Raw genomic sequence first — 13,206 nt, forward strand, 5'->3', positions numbered from 1 at the left:
TAAAGTAGAGAGGGGAGAGGCTAAGGGAGAGAGGAGAGAGGCTAAAGGAGGAGAGGGAGAGAGGCTGAATTAGAGAGGAGAGAGGGGAGAGGCTCAGAGGAGAGAGGAGAGAGGACTAAAAGGAGAGAGGAGAGAGACTAAAAGGAGAAAGGAGAGAGGCTGAGAACTAGAGAGCAGAGAGCCGCTGCGAGTAAAGAGGGGAGAGGCTATGAGTAGAGAGGAGAGAGGCTGAAGTGGAGAGGAGAGAGGCTAAAGTAGAGAGGAGAGAGGGGAGAGGCTGAGACTGAGAGAGGGAAGAGAGGAGAGAGGCTGGAGTTAGAGAGGGGAGAGGTTTTAGGAGAGAGGATAGAGGCTAAAGTAGAGAGGAGAGAGGCTAAAGTAGAGAGGGGAGAGGCTAAAGTAGAGAGGAGAGAGGCTAAAGTAGAGAGGAGAGAGGCTAAAGTAGAGAGGAGAGAGGGGAGAGGCTACAGTAGAGAGGAGAGAGGATAGAGGCTAAAGTAGAGAGGAGAGAGCCGAGGTAAAGGACAAGGTAAACAGCAGGGCAGCAGGAAAGCACACTGTGGGCATGTGTTCAGCTGGGGCTGGGTTGGGTTTGGCTGGAGCGGGCAGGGATGAGACGAGGAGGTTGGAAGGGGTGGCATCTGGGGACCCGCTTAAAAGGACATGCAGATATCATTAAAGGGGCTTGGTGGGGCTTGACTGCACCTTTCTCCACAGCCATCTGGGTGTGGATGTCAGCATCCTGTAGTGTCTGCAGTAGGGGAGATCTGAAATGAGAGAAGGAGGGCGAGGAGGATGGGAGAGATATGAGGGGAAAGGCAGGGAGAGAGAGCGCGGGGGAAGAGAATGAGGTCAAATAGAGCAGGGGGACGCAGAGAGAAGAGACGAGAAGAGAGAGGTCAGGGTGGGGGAGGATCAGAGAAAGAGGAGAAGAGGGGAGTGGAGAGGAGAGAGGGGGAGAGAGAGGGAAGAGAAGAGCGCGGGGGAGAGAGAGACGGGGAGAGGAGAAAGGAGAGAGAGGAGAGAGAGAAGAGAGAGAGAAGAGAGGTCAGGGTGGGGAGGATCAAGAGGAGAAGAGGGGAGTGAGAGGAGAGAGGGGGAGAGAGAGGAAAGAGAAGAGCGAGGGGGAGAGAGAGACGGGGAGGGAAAGGAGAGAGAGGAGAGAGAAGAGAGAGAGGGAGAGAGAGACGGGGAGAGAGAGGAGAGAGAAGAGAGAGAGGGAGAGAGAAGAGAGAGACGGGGAGTGAGAGGAGAGAGGGGGAGAGAGGAGAGAGAAGAGAGAGAGGGAGAGAGAGACGGGGAGAGAGAGGAGAGAGAAGAGAGAGAGGGAGAGAGAAGAGAGAGACGGGGAGTGAGAGGAGAGAGGGAGAGAGAGAGAGGAGAGAGAAGAGAGAGAGGGAGAGAGAGACGGGGAGAGAGAGGAGAGAGAAGAGAGAGAGGGAGAGAGAGACGGGGAGTGAGAGGAGAGAGGAGAGAGAGGGAGAGAGAAGAGAGAGAGAGAGAGAAGAGAGAGACGGGGAGTGAGAGGAGAGAGGTCGGGGTGGGGAGGATCTAATCAAGAAGAGAAAGGGGAGTGAGAAGAGAGAGAAGAGATAAAGGGAGAGAGAGACAGGGAGTGAGAGGAGAGAGAGGGAGAGAGAGGAGAGAGGGGAGTGAGAGGAGAGAGGGGAGGGGGAGGAGAGAGGGGAGTGAGAGGAGAGAGAGAAGAGAGAGACGGGGAGTGAGAGGAGAGAGAGGGGGAGAGAGGAGTGGGGGGAGTGAGAGTAGAGAGAGAAGAGAGAGACGGGGAGTGAGAGGAGAGAGAGGGGGAGAGAGGAGTGGGGGGGAGTGAGATTAGAGAGGGGGAGTGAGAGGAGAGACAGGGACAGAGAGGAGAGAGGGGAGTGAGAGGAGAGAGGGGGAGTGAGAGGGGAGAGAGAGGGAGAGAGAAGAGAAAGAGGGAGAGAGAGGAGAGAGCGGGACAGAGAGGAGAGAGAGAGGGAGAGAGAGGAGAGAGAGGGGGAGAGAGGAGAGAGGTGGAGAGAGAGGGGGAGAGAGAGGAGAGAAAGGGAGAGAGACGAGAGCGGGGGAGAGAGAGGAGAGAGAGGGAAAGAGAGGAGAGAGAGAGAGAGAGGAGAGAGGGGGAGAGAGAGGAGAGAGGGAGAAAGAGGAGAGAGGGGGAGAGAGGAGAGAGAGAGAGAGAGAGAGAGAGAGAGAGAGAGAGAGAGAGAGAGAGAGAGAGAGAGAGAGAGAGAGAGAGAGAGAGAGAGAGAGAGAGAGAGAGAGAGAGAGAGAGAGAGAGAGGGGGAGAGAGAGAGCTCCCTCTCTCTCTCTCTCTCTCTCTCTCTCTCTCTCTCTCTCTCTCTCTCTCTCTCTCTCTCTCTCTCTCTCTCTCTCTCTCTCTCTCTCTCTCTCTCTCTCTCTCTCTCTCTCTCTCTCTCCCCCTCTCTCTCTCTCTCTCTCTCTCTCTCTCAGACCAACACAGAGAAGTGGGCCAGAGCACACTAGTCTCTCCTTCAGTCCCTCCCTTCAGCTGATGTCTATCGCTGAAACCTGAAGTAGGCTACTGTGACTGTCACTTGGTTGAGTGATTTGTATTAATGCTTTACTTCAGAGTATGGAATCCCATGAAGGGCGAAATTGCGCCTAGATGCAGATCTTGGGTCAGTTTTTAATTTCCCCCATTATGTATTGCATACTATTCTGCTATGCTGTATCTGTGACAGGGTTAACATGCTGTAAAGGCAGACAGAGGATGTTAGACATGCATCATGTGAGACGAGAAAAGGACATTTACAGTGTTGATGTGAATGCAGTTCTATACAGTACAGGCTATGGCCTGGTTTTCACATCTCTCTCTCCCCCTCTCTCTCTCTCTCTCTCTCTCTCTCTCTCTCTCTCTCTCTCTCTCTCTCTCTCTCTCTCTCTCTCTCTCTCTCTCTCTCTCTCTCTCTCTCTCTCTCTCTCTCTCTTTACAGACTCAGTGAGCATAGCCTTGCTATTGAGAAAGGCCGCCGTAGGCAGACATGGCTCTCAAGAGAAGACAGGCTATGTGCACACTGCCCACAAAATGAGGTGGAAACTGAGCTGCACTTCCTAACCTCCTGCCCAATGTATGACCATATTAGAGAGACATATTTCCCTCAGATTACACAGATCCACAAAGAATTCGAAAACAAATCCAATTTTGATAAACTCCCATATCTACTGGGTGAAATTCCACAGTGTGCCATCACAGCAGCAAGATTTGTGACCTGTTGCCACAAGAAAAGGGCAACCAGTGAAGAACAAACACCACTGTAAATACAACCCATATTTATGTTTATTTATTTTAACTTGTGTGCTTTAACCATTTGTACATTGTTACAACACTGCATATATATAATATGACATTTGTAATGTCTTTATTGTTTTGAAACTTCTGTATGTGTAATGTTTACTGTTCATTTTTATTGTTTATTTGACTTTTGTATATTACCTACCTCACTTGCTTTGGCAATGTTAACACATGTTTCCCATGCCAATAAAGCCCCTTGAATTGAATTGAATTGAATTGAGAGAGAGAGAGAGAGAGAGAGAGAGAGAGAGACTGACACCCCTATCAGACCACAGCAAAATCACAGTCTACTTGAACAGAGCAATACTCAATCATGAGGCATCAAAGCCAAAGGAACTGAGTAACATTAAGAAATGCTATAGATGGAAGGAATGCAGTTTGGAAACCTACCAAAAAACAATTAGGCAACAGCAAATTCAATCCCTTTTAGACAACTTCCTGGGTAAAATGTTCCACTGCAATAGTGAAGGTGTAAACTTGGCAGTAGAAAATCTTAACAGTATATTTGACCTCTCAGCTTCCCTATCAAATCTAAAAATCTCAAATAGAAAACCGAAGAAAATGAACAACAATGACAAATGGTTTGATAAAGAATGCAAAAATCTAAGAAATAAATTGAGGAACCTGTCCAACCAAAAACATAGAGACCCGGAAAACCTGAGTCTACGCCTTCACTATGGCGAATCACTAAAACAATACAGAAATACACTACGGAAAAAGAAGGAACAGCACGTCAGAAATCAGCTCAATGTAATTGAAGACTCCATAGACTCTAACCAATTCTGGGAAAATTGGAAAACACTAAACAAACAACAACACGAAGAATTATCTATCCAAAATGGAGATGTATGGGTAAACCACTTCTCCAATCTTTTTGGCTCTATAACAAAGAATAAAGAACAAAAACATATACATGATCAAATACAAATCCTAGAATCAACTATTAAAGACTACCAGAACCCATTGGATTCTCCAATTACCTTGAATGAGTTACAGGACAAAATAAAAACCCTCAAACCCAAAAAGGCCTGTGGTGTTGATGGTATCCTTAATGAAATGATCAAATATACAGACAACAAATTCCAATTGGCTATACTAAAACTCTTTAACATCGTCCTTAGCTCTGGCATCTTCCCCAATATTTGGAACCAAGGACTGATCACCCCAATCCACAAAAGTGGAGACAAATTTGACCCCAATAACTACCGTGGAATATGCGTCAACAGTAACCTTGGGAAAATACTCTGCATTATCATTAACAGCAGACTCGTACATTTCCTCAATGAAAACAATGTACTGAGCAAATGTCAAATTGGCTTTTTACCAAATTACCGTACAACAGACCATGTATTCACCCTACACACCCTAATTGACAACCAAACAAACCAAAACAAAGGCAAAGTCTTCTCATGCTTTGTTGATTTCAAAAAAGCCTTCGACTCAATTTGGCATGAGGGTCTGCTATACAAATTGATGGAAAGTGGTGTTGGGGGTAAAACATACGACATTATAAAATCCATGTACACAAACAACAAGTGTGCGGTTAAAATTGGCAAAAAACACACACATTTCTTCACACAGGGTCGTGGGGTGAGACAGGGATGCAGCTTAAGCCCCACCCTCTTCAACATATATATCAACGAATTGGCGCGGGCACTAGAACAGTCTGCAGCACCCGGTCTCACCCTACTAGAATCCGAAGTCAAATGTCTACTGTTTGCTGATGATCTGGTGCTTCTGTCACCAACCAAGGAGGGCCTACAGCAGCACCTAGATCTTCTGCACAGATTCTGTCAGACCTGGGCCCTGACAGTAAATCTCAGTAAGACCAAAATAATGGTGTTCCAAAAAAGGTCCAGTCACCAGGACCACAAATTCCATCTAGACACCGTTGCCCTAGAGCACACAAAAAACTATACATACCTCGGCCTAAACATCAGCACCACAGGTAACTTCCACAAAGCTGTGAACGATCTGAGAGACAAGGCAAGAAGGGCCTTCTATGCCATCAAAAGGAACATACATTTCAACATACCAATTAGGATCTGGCTAAAAATACTTGAATCAGTCATAGAGCCCATTGCCCTTTATGGTTGTGAGGTCTGGGGTCCGCTCACCAACCAAGATTTCACAAAATGGGACAAACACCAAATTGAGACTCTGCATGCAGAATTCTGCAAAAATATCCTCCGTGTACAACGTAGAACACCAAATAATGCATGCAGAGCAGAATTAGGCCGATACCCACTAATTATCAAAATCCAGAAAAGAGCCGTTAAATTCTACAACCACCTAAAAGGAAGCGATTCCCAAACCTTCCATAACAAAGCCATCACCTACAGAGAGATGAACCTGGAGAAGAGTCCCCTAAGCAAGCTGGTCCTAGGGCTCTGTTCACAAACACAAACACACCCCACAGAGCCCCAGGACAACAGCACAATTAGACCCAACCAAATCATGAGAAAACAAAAAGATAATTACTTGACACATTGGAAAGAATTAACAAAAAAACAGAGCAAACTAGAATGCTATTTGGCCCTAAACAGAGAGTACACAGTGGCAGAATACCTGACCACTGTGACTGACCCAAACTTAAGGAAAGCTTTGACTATGTACAGACTCAGTGAGCATAGCCTTGCTATTGAGAAAGGCCGCCGTAGGCAGACATGGCTCTCAAGAGAAGACAGGCTATGTGCACACTGCCCACAAAATGAGGTGGAAACTGAGCTGCACTTCCTAACCTCCTGCCCAATGTATGACCATATTAGAGAGACATATTTCCCTCAGATTACACAGATCCACAAAGAATTCGAAAACAAATCCAATTTTGATAAACTCCCATATCTACTGGGTGAAATTCCACAGTGTGCCATCACAGCAGCAAGATTTGTGACCTGTTGCCACAAGAAAAGGGCAACCAGTGAAGAACAAACACCACTGTAAATACAACCCATATTTATGTTTATTTATTTTAACTTGTGTGCTTTAACCATTTGTACATTGTTACAACACTGCATATATATAATATGACATTTGTAATGTCTTTATTGTTTTGAAACTTCTGTATGTGTAATGTTTACTGTTCATTTTTATTGTTTATTTGACTTTTGTATATTACCTACCTCACTTGCTTTGGCAATGTTAACACATGTTTCCCATGCCAATAAAGCCCCTTGAATTGAATTGAATTGAGAGAGAGAGAGAGAGAGAGAGAGAGAGAGAGAGAGAGAGAGAGAGGGAGAGAGAGAGAGAGAGAGAGAGAGAGAGAGAGAGAGAGAGAGAGAGAGAGAGAGAGAGAGAGAGAGAGAGAGAGAGAGAGAGAGAGAGAGAAAGAGAGAGAGGGAGAGAGAGAGAGAGAGAGAGAGAGAGAGAGAGAGAGAGAGAGAGAGAGAGAGAGAGAGAGAGAGAGAGAGAGAGAGAGAGAGAGGGGGAGAGAGAGAGAGAGAGAGAGAGAGAGAGAGAGAGAGAGAGAGAGAGAGAGAGAGAGAGAGAGAGAGAGAGAGAGAGAGAGAGAGAGAGAGAGAGAGAGAGAGGCATCAAAGCCAAAGGAACTGAGTAACATTAAGAAATGCTATAGATGGAAGGAATGCAGTTTGGAAACCTACCAAAAAACAATTAGGCAACAGCAAATTCAATCCCTTTTAGACAACTTCCTGGGTAAAATGTTCCACTGCAATAGTGAAGGTGTAAACTTGGCAGTAGAAAATCTTAACAGTATATTTGACCTCTCAGCTTCCCTATCAAATCTAAAAATCTCAAATAGAAAACCGAAGAAAATGAACAACAATGACAAATGGTTTGATAAAGAATGCAAAAATCTAAGAAATAAATTGAGGAACCTGTCCAACCAAAAACATAGAGACCCGGAAAACCTGAGTCTACGCCTTCACTATGGCGAATCACTAAAACAATACAGAAATACACTACGGAAAAAGAAGGAACAGCACGTCAGAAATCAGCTCAATGTAATTGAAGACTCCATAGACTCTAACCAATTCTGGGAAAATTGGAAAACACTAAACAAACAACAACACGAAGAATTATCTATCCAAAATGGAGATGTATGGGTAAACCACTTCTCCAATCTTTTTGGCTCTATAACAAAGAATAAAGAACAAAAACATATACATGATCAAATACAAATCCTAGAATCAACTATTAAAGACTACCAGAACCCATTGGATTCTCCAATTACCTTGAATGAGTTACAGGACAAAATAAAAACCCTCAAACCCAAAAAGGCCTGTGGTGTTGATGGTATCCTTAATGAAATGATCAAATATACAGACAACAAATTCCAATTGGCTATACTAAAACTCTTTAACATCGTCCTTAGCTCTGGCATCTTCCCCAATATTTGGAACCAAGGACTGATCACCCCAATCCACAAAAGTGGAGACAAATTTGACCCCAATAACTACCGTGGAATATGCGTCAACAGTAACCTTGGGAAAATACTCTGCATTATCATTAACAGCAGACTCGTACATTTCCTCAATGAAAACAATGTACTGAGCAAATGTCAAATTGGCTTTTTACCAAATTACCGTACAACAGACCATGTATTCACCCTACACACCCTAATTGACAACCAAACAAACCAAAACAAAGGCAAAGTCTTCTCATGCTTTGTTGATTTCAAAAAAGCCTTCGACTCAATTTGGCATGAGGGTCTGCTATACAAATTGATGGAAAGTGGTGTTGGGGGTAAAACATACGACATTATAAAATCCATGTACACAAACAACAAGTGTGCGGTTAAAATTGGCAAAAAACACACACATTTCTTCACACAGGGTCGTGGGGTGAGACAGGGATGCAGCTTAAGCCCCACCCTCTTCAACATATATATCAACGAATTGGCGCGGGCACTAGAACAGTCTGCAGCACCCGGTCTCACCCTACTAGAATCCGAAGTCAAATGTCTACTGTTTGCTGATGATCTGGTGCTTCTGTCACCAACCAAGGAGGGCCTACAGCAGCACCTAGATCTTCTGCACAGATTCTGTCAGACCTGGGCCCTGACAGTAAATCTCAGTAAGACCAAAATAATGGTGTTCCAAAAAAGGTCCAGTCACCAGGACCACAAATTCCATCTAGACACCGTTGCCCTAGAGCACACAAAAAACTATACATACCTCGGCCTAAACATCAGCACCACAGGTAACTTCCACAAAGCTGTGAACGATCTGAGAGACAAGGCAAGAAGGGCCTTCTATGCCATCAAAAGGAACATACATTTCAACATACCAATTAGGATCTGGCTAAAAATACTTGAATCAGTCATAGAGCCCATTGCCCTTTATGGTTGTGAGGTCTGGGGTCCGCTCACCAACCAAGATTTCACAAAATGGGACAAACACCAAATTGAGACTCTGCATGCAGAATTCTGCAAAAATATCCTCCGTGTACAACGTAGAACACCAAATAATGCATGCAGAGCAGAATTAGGCCGATACCCACTAATTATCAAAATCCAGAAAAGAGCCGTTAAATTCTACAACCACCTAAAAGGAAGCGATTCCCAAACCTTCCATAACAAAGCCATCACCTACAGAGAGATGAACCTGGAGAAGAGTCCCCTAAGCAAGCTGGTCCTAGGGCTCTGTTCACAAACACAAACACACCCCACAGAGCCCCAGGACAACAGCACAATTAGACCCAACCAAATCATGAGAAAACAAAAAGATAATTACTTGACACATTGGAAAGAATTAACAAAAAAACAGAGCAAACTAGAATGCTATTTGGCCCTAAACAGAGAGTACACAGTGGCAGAATACCTGACCACTGTGACTGACCCAAACTTAAGGAAAGCTTTGACTATGTACAGACTCAGTGAGCATAGCCTTGCTATTGAGAAAGGCCGCCGTAGGCAGACATGGCTCTCAAGAGAAGACAGGCTATGTGCACACTGCCCACAAAATGAGGTGGAAACTGAGCTGCACTTCCTAACCTCCTGCCCAATGTATGACCATATTAGAGAGACATATTTCCCTCAGATTACACAGATCCACAAAGAATTCGAAAACAAATCCAATTTTGATAAACTCCCATATCTACTGGGTGAAATTCCACAGTGTGCCATCACAGCAGCAAGATTTGTGACCTGTTGCCACAAGAAAAGGGCAACCAGTGAAGAACAAACACCACTGTAAATACAACCCATATTTATGTTTATTTATTTTAACTTGTGTGCTTTAACCATTTGTACATTGTTACAACACTGCATATATATAATATGACATTTGTAATGTCTTTATTGTTTTGAAACTTCTGTATGTGTAATGTTTACTGTTCATTTTTATTGTTTATTTGACTTTTGTATATTACCTACCTCACTTGCTTTGGCAATGTTAACACATGTTTCCCATGCCAATAAAGCCCCTTGAATTGAAAATTGAATTGAGAGAGAGAGAGAGAGAGAGAGAGAGAGAGAGAGAGAGAGAGAGAGAGAGAGGGGGAGAGAGAGAGAGAGAGAGAGAGAGAGAGAGAGAGAGAGAGAGAGAGAGAGAGAGAGAGAGAGAGAGAGAGAGAGAGAGAGAGAAAGAGAGAGAGGGAGAGAGAGAGAGAGAGAGAGAGAGAGAGAGAGAGAGAGAGAGAGAGAGAGAGAGAGAGAGAGAGAGAGAGAGAGAGGGGGAGAGAGAGAGAGAGAGAGAGAGAGAGAGAGAGAGAGAGAGAGAGAGAGAGAGAGAGAGAGAGAGAGAGAGAGAAGAGAGAGAGAGAGAGAGAGAGAGAGAGAGAGAGAGAGAGAGAGAGAGAGAGAGAGAGAGAGAGAGAGAGAGAGAAAGAGAGAGAGAGAGAGAGAAAGAGAGAGAGAGAGAGAGAGAGAGAGAGAGAGAGAGATTGGCTATACTAAAACTCTTTAACATCGTCCTTAGCTCTGGCATCTTCCCCAATATTTGGAACCAAGGACTGATCACCCCAATCCACAAAAGTGGAGACAAATTTGACCCCAATAACTACCGTGGAATATGCGTCAACAGTAACCTTGGGAAAATACTCTGCATTATCATTAACAGCAGACTCGTACATTTCCTCAATGAAAACAATGTACTGAGCAAATGTCAAATTGGCTTTTTACCAAATTACCGTACAACAGACCATGTATTCACCCTACACACCCTAATTGACAACCAAACAAACCAAAACAAAGGCAAAGTCTTCTCATGCTTTGTTGATTTCAAAAAAGCCTTCGACTCAATTTGGCATGAGGGTCTGCTATACAAATTGATGGAAAGTGGTGTTGGGGGTAAAACATACGACATTATAAAATCCATGTACACAAACAACAAGTGTGCGGTTAAAATTGGCAAAAAACACACACATTTCTTCACACAGGGTCGTGGGGTGAGACAGGGATGCAGCTTAAGCCCCACCCTCTTCAACATATATATCAACGAATTGGCGCGGGCACTAGAACAGTCTGCAGCACCCGGTCTCACCCTACTAGAATCCGAAGTCAAATGTCTACTGTTTGCTGATGATCTGGTGCTTCTGTCACCAACCAAGGAGGGCCTACAGCAGCACCTAGATCTTCTGCACAGATTCTGTCAGACCTGGGCCCTGACAGTAAATCTCAGTAAGACCAAAATAATGGTGTTCCAAAAAAGGTCCAGTCACCAGGACCACAAATTCCATCTAGACACCGTTGCCCTAGAGCACACAAAAAACTATACATACCTCGGCCTAAACATCAGCACCACAGGTAACTTCCACAAAGCTGTGAACGATCTGAGAGACAAGGCAAGAAGGGCCTTCTATGCCATCAAAAGGAACATAAATTTCAACATACCAATTAGGATCTGGCTAAAAATACTTGAATCAGTCATAGAGCCCATTGCCCTTTATGGTTGTGAGGTCTGGGGTCCGCTCACCAACCAAGATTTCACAAAATGGGACAAACACCAAATTGAGACTCTGCATGCAGAATTCTGCAAAAATATCCTCCGTGTACAACGTAGAACACCAAATAATGCATGCAGAGCAGAATTAGGCCGATACCCACTAATTATCAAAATCCAGAAAAGAGCCGTTAAATTCTACAACCACCTAAAAGGAAGCGATTCCCAAACCTTCCATAACAAAGCCATCACCTACAGAGAGATGAACCTGGAGAAGAGTCCCCTAAGCAAGCTGGTCCTAGGGCTCTGTTCACAAACACAAACACACCCCACAGAGCCCCAGGACAACAGCACAATTAGACCCAACCAAATCATGAGAAAACAAAAAGATAATTACTTGACACATTGGAAAGAATTAACAAAAAAACAGAGCAAACTAGAATGCTATTTGGCCCTAAACAGAGAGTACACAGTGGCAGAATACCTGACCACTGTGACTGACCCAAACTTAAGGAAAGCTTTGACTATGTACAGACTCAGTGAGCATAGCCTTGCTATTGAGAAAGGCCGCCGTAGGCAGACATGGCTCTCAAGAGAAGACAGGCTATGTGCACACTGCCCACAAAATGAGGTGGAAACTGAGCTGCACTTCCTAACCTCCTGCCCAATGTATGACCATATTAGAGAGACATATTTCCCTCAGATTACACAGATCCACAAAGAATTCGAAAACAAATCCAATTTTGATAAACTCCCATATCTACTGGGTGAAATTCCACAGTGTGCCATCACAGCAGCAAGATTTGTGACCTGTTGCCACAAGAAAAGGGCAACCAGTGAAGAACAAACACCACTGTAAATACAACCCATATTTATGTTTATTTATTTTAACTTGTGTGCTTTAACCATTTGTACATTGTTACAACACTGCATATATATAATATGACATTTGTAATGTCTTTATTGTTTTGAAACTTCTGTATGTGTAATGTTTACTGTTCATTTTTATTGTTTATTTGACTTTTGTATATTACCTACCTCACTTGCTTTGGCAATGTTAACACATGTTTCCCATGCCAATAAAGCCCCTTGAATTGAATTGAAAATTGAGAGAAAGAGAGAGAGGGGGAGAGAGAGAGAGAGAGAGAGAGAGAGAGAGAGAGAGAGAGAGAGAGAGAGAGAGAGAGAGAGAGAGAGAGAGAGAGAGAGAGAGAGAGAGAGAGAGAGAGAGAGAGAGAGAGAGAGAGAGAGAGAGAGAGAGAGAGAGAGAGAGAGAGAGAGAGAGAGAGAGAGAGAGAGAGAGAGAGAGAGAGAGAGAGAGAGAGAAAGAGAGAGAGGGGGAGAGAGAGAGAGAGAGAGAGAGAGAGAGAGAGAGAGAGAGAGAGAGAGAGGGGGAGAGAGAGAGAGAGAGAGAGGGGGGGGGGGGGAAGCTAATTGTGATTATTCCCCCACACTGGGAAGAATCAACCAAAGAACTGCAAATTGGAATGCCATCTGGCCCTAAACAGAGAGAAGAATACCTGACCACTGTGACTGACCCAACATTAAGAAAATCCTTGAATATGTACAGACTCAGTGAACATAGCCTTGCTATTGAGAAAGGCCGCCATAGACAGACCTGGCTCTTGAGTGAAGACAGGCTATGTGCACACTGCCCACAAAATGAGGTGGAAACTGAGCTACACTTCCTAACCTCCTGCTAAATGTATGACTACATTAGAGACACATATTTCCAACAGATCACACAGATCCACAAAGCACCTGAAAACAAATCAGTTGGGTGAAATACCGCAGTGTGCAGTCACAGTGGCAAGATTTGTGGCCCGTTGTCATGAGAAAAGGGAAACCAGTGGAGCATAAACATTGTAAATACCAAAAAAATACTACTATTTATAGTACAACTATTTGAAAATGGCTAAAACACTGTAAATAGCTGATAATATAACACTTGAAATGTCTTTATCTTCCTGAAACCTTTTTGAGTGTTTACTCTTCAATTCTAATAATGTGTGTCTTTTCACTTTTGTTTATTGTTTATTTCACTTG

Source organism: Salvelinus alpinus, chromosome 33, assembly GCF_045679555.1.
Source record: "Salvelinus alpinus chromosome 33, SLU_Salpinus.1, whole genome shotgun sequence".
Lineage (NCBI taxonomy): Eukaryota > Metazoa > Chordata > Actinopteri > Salmoniformes > Salmonidae > Salvelinus > Salvelinus alpinus.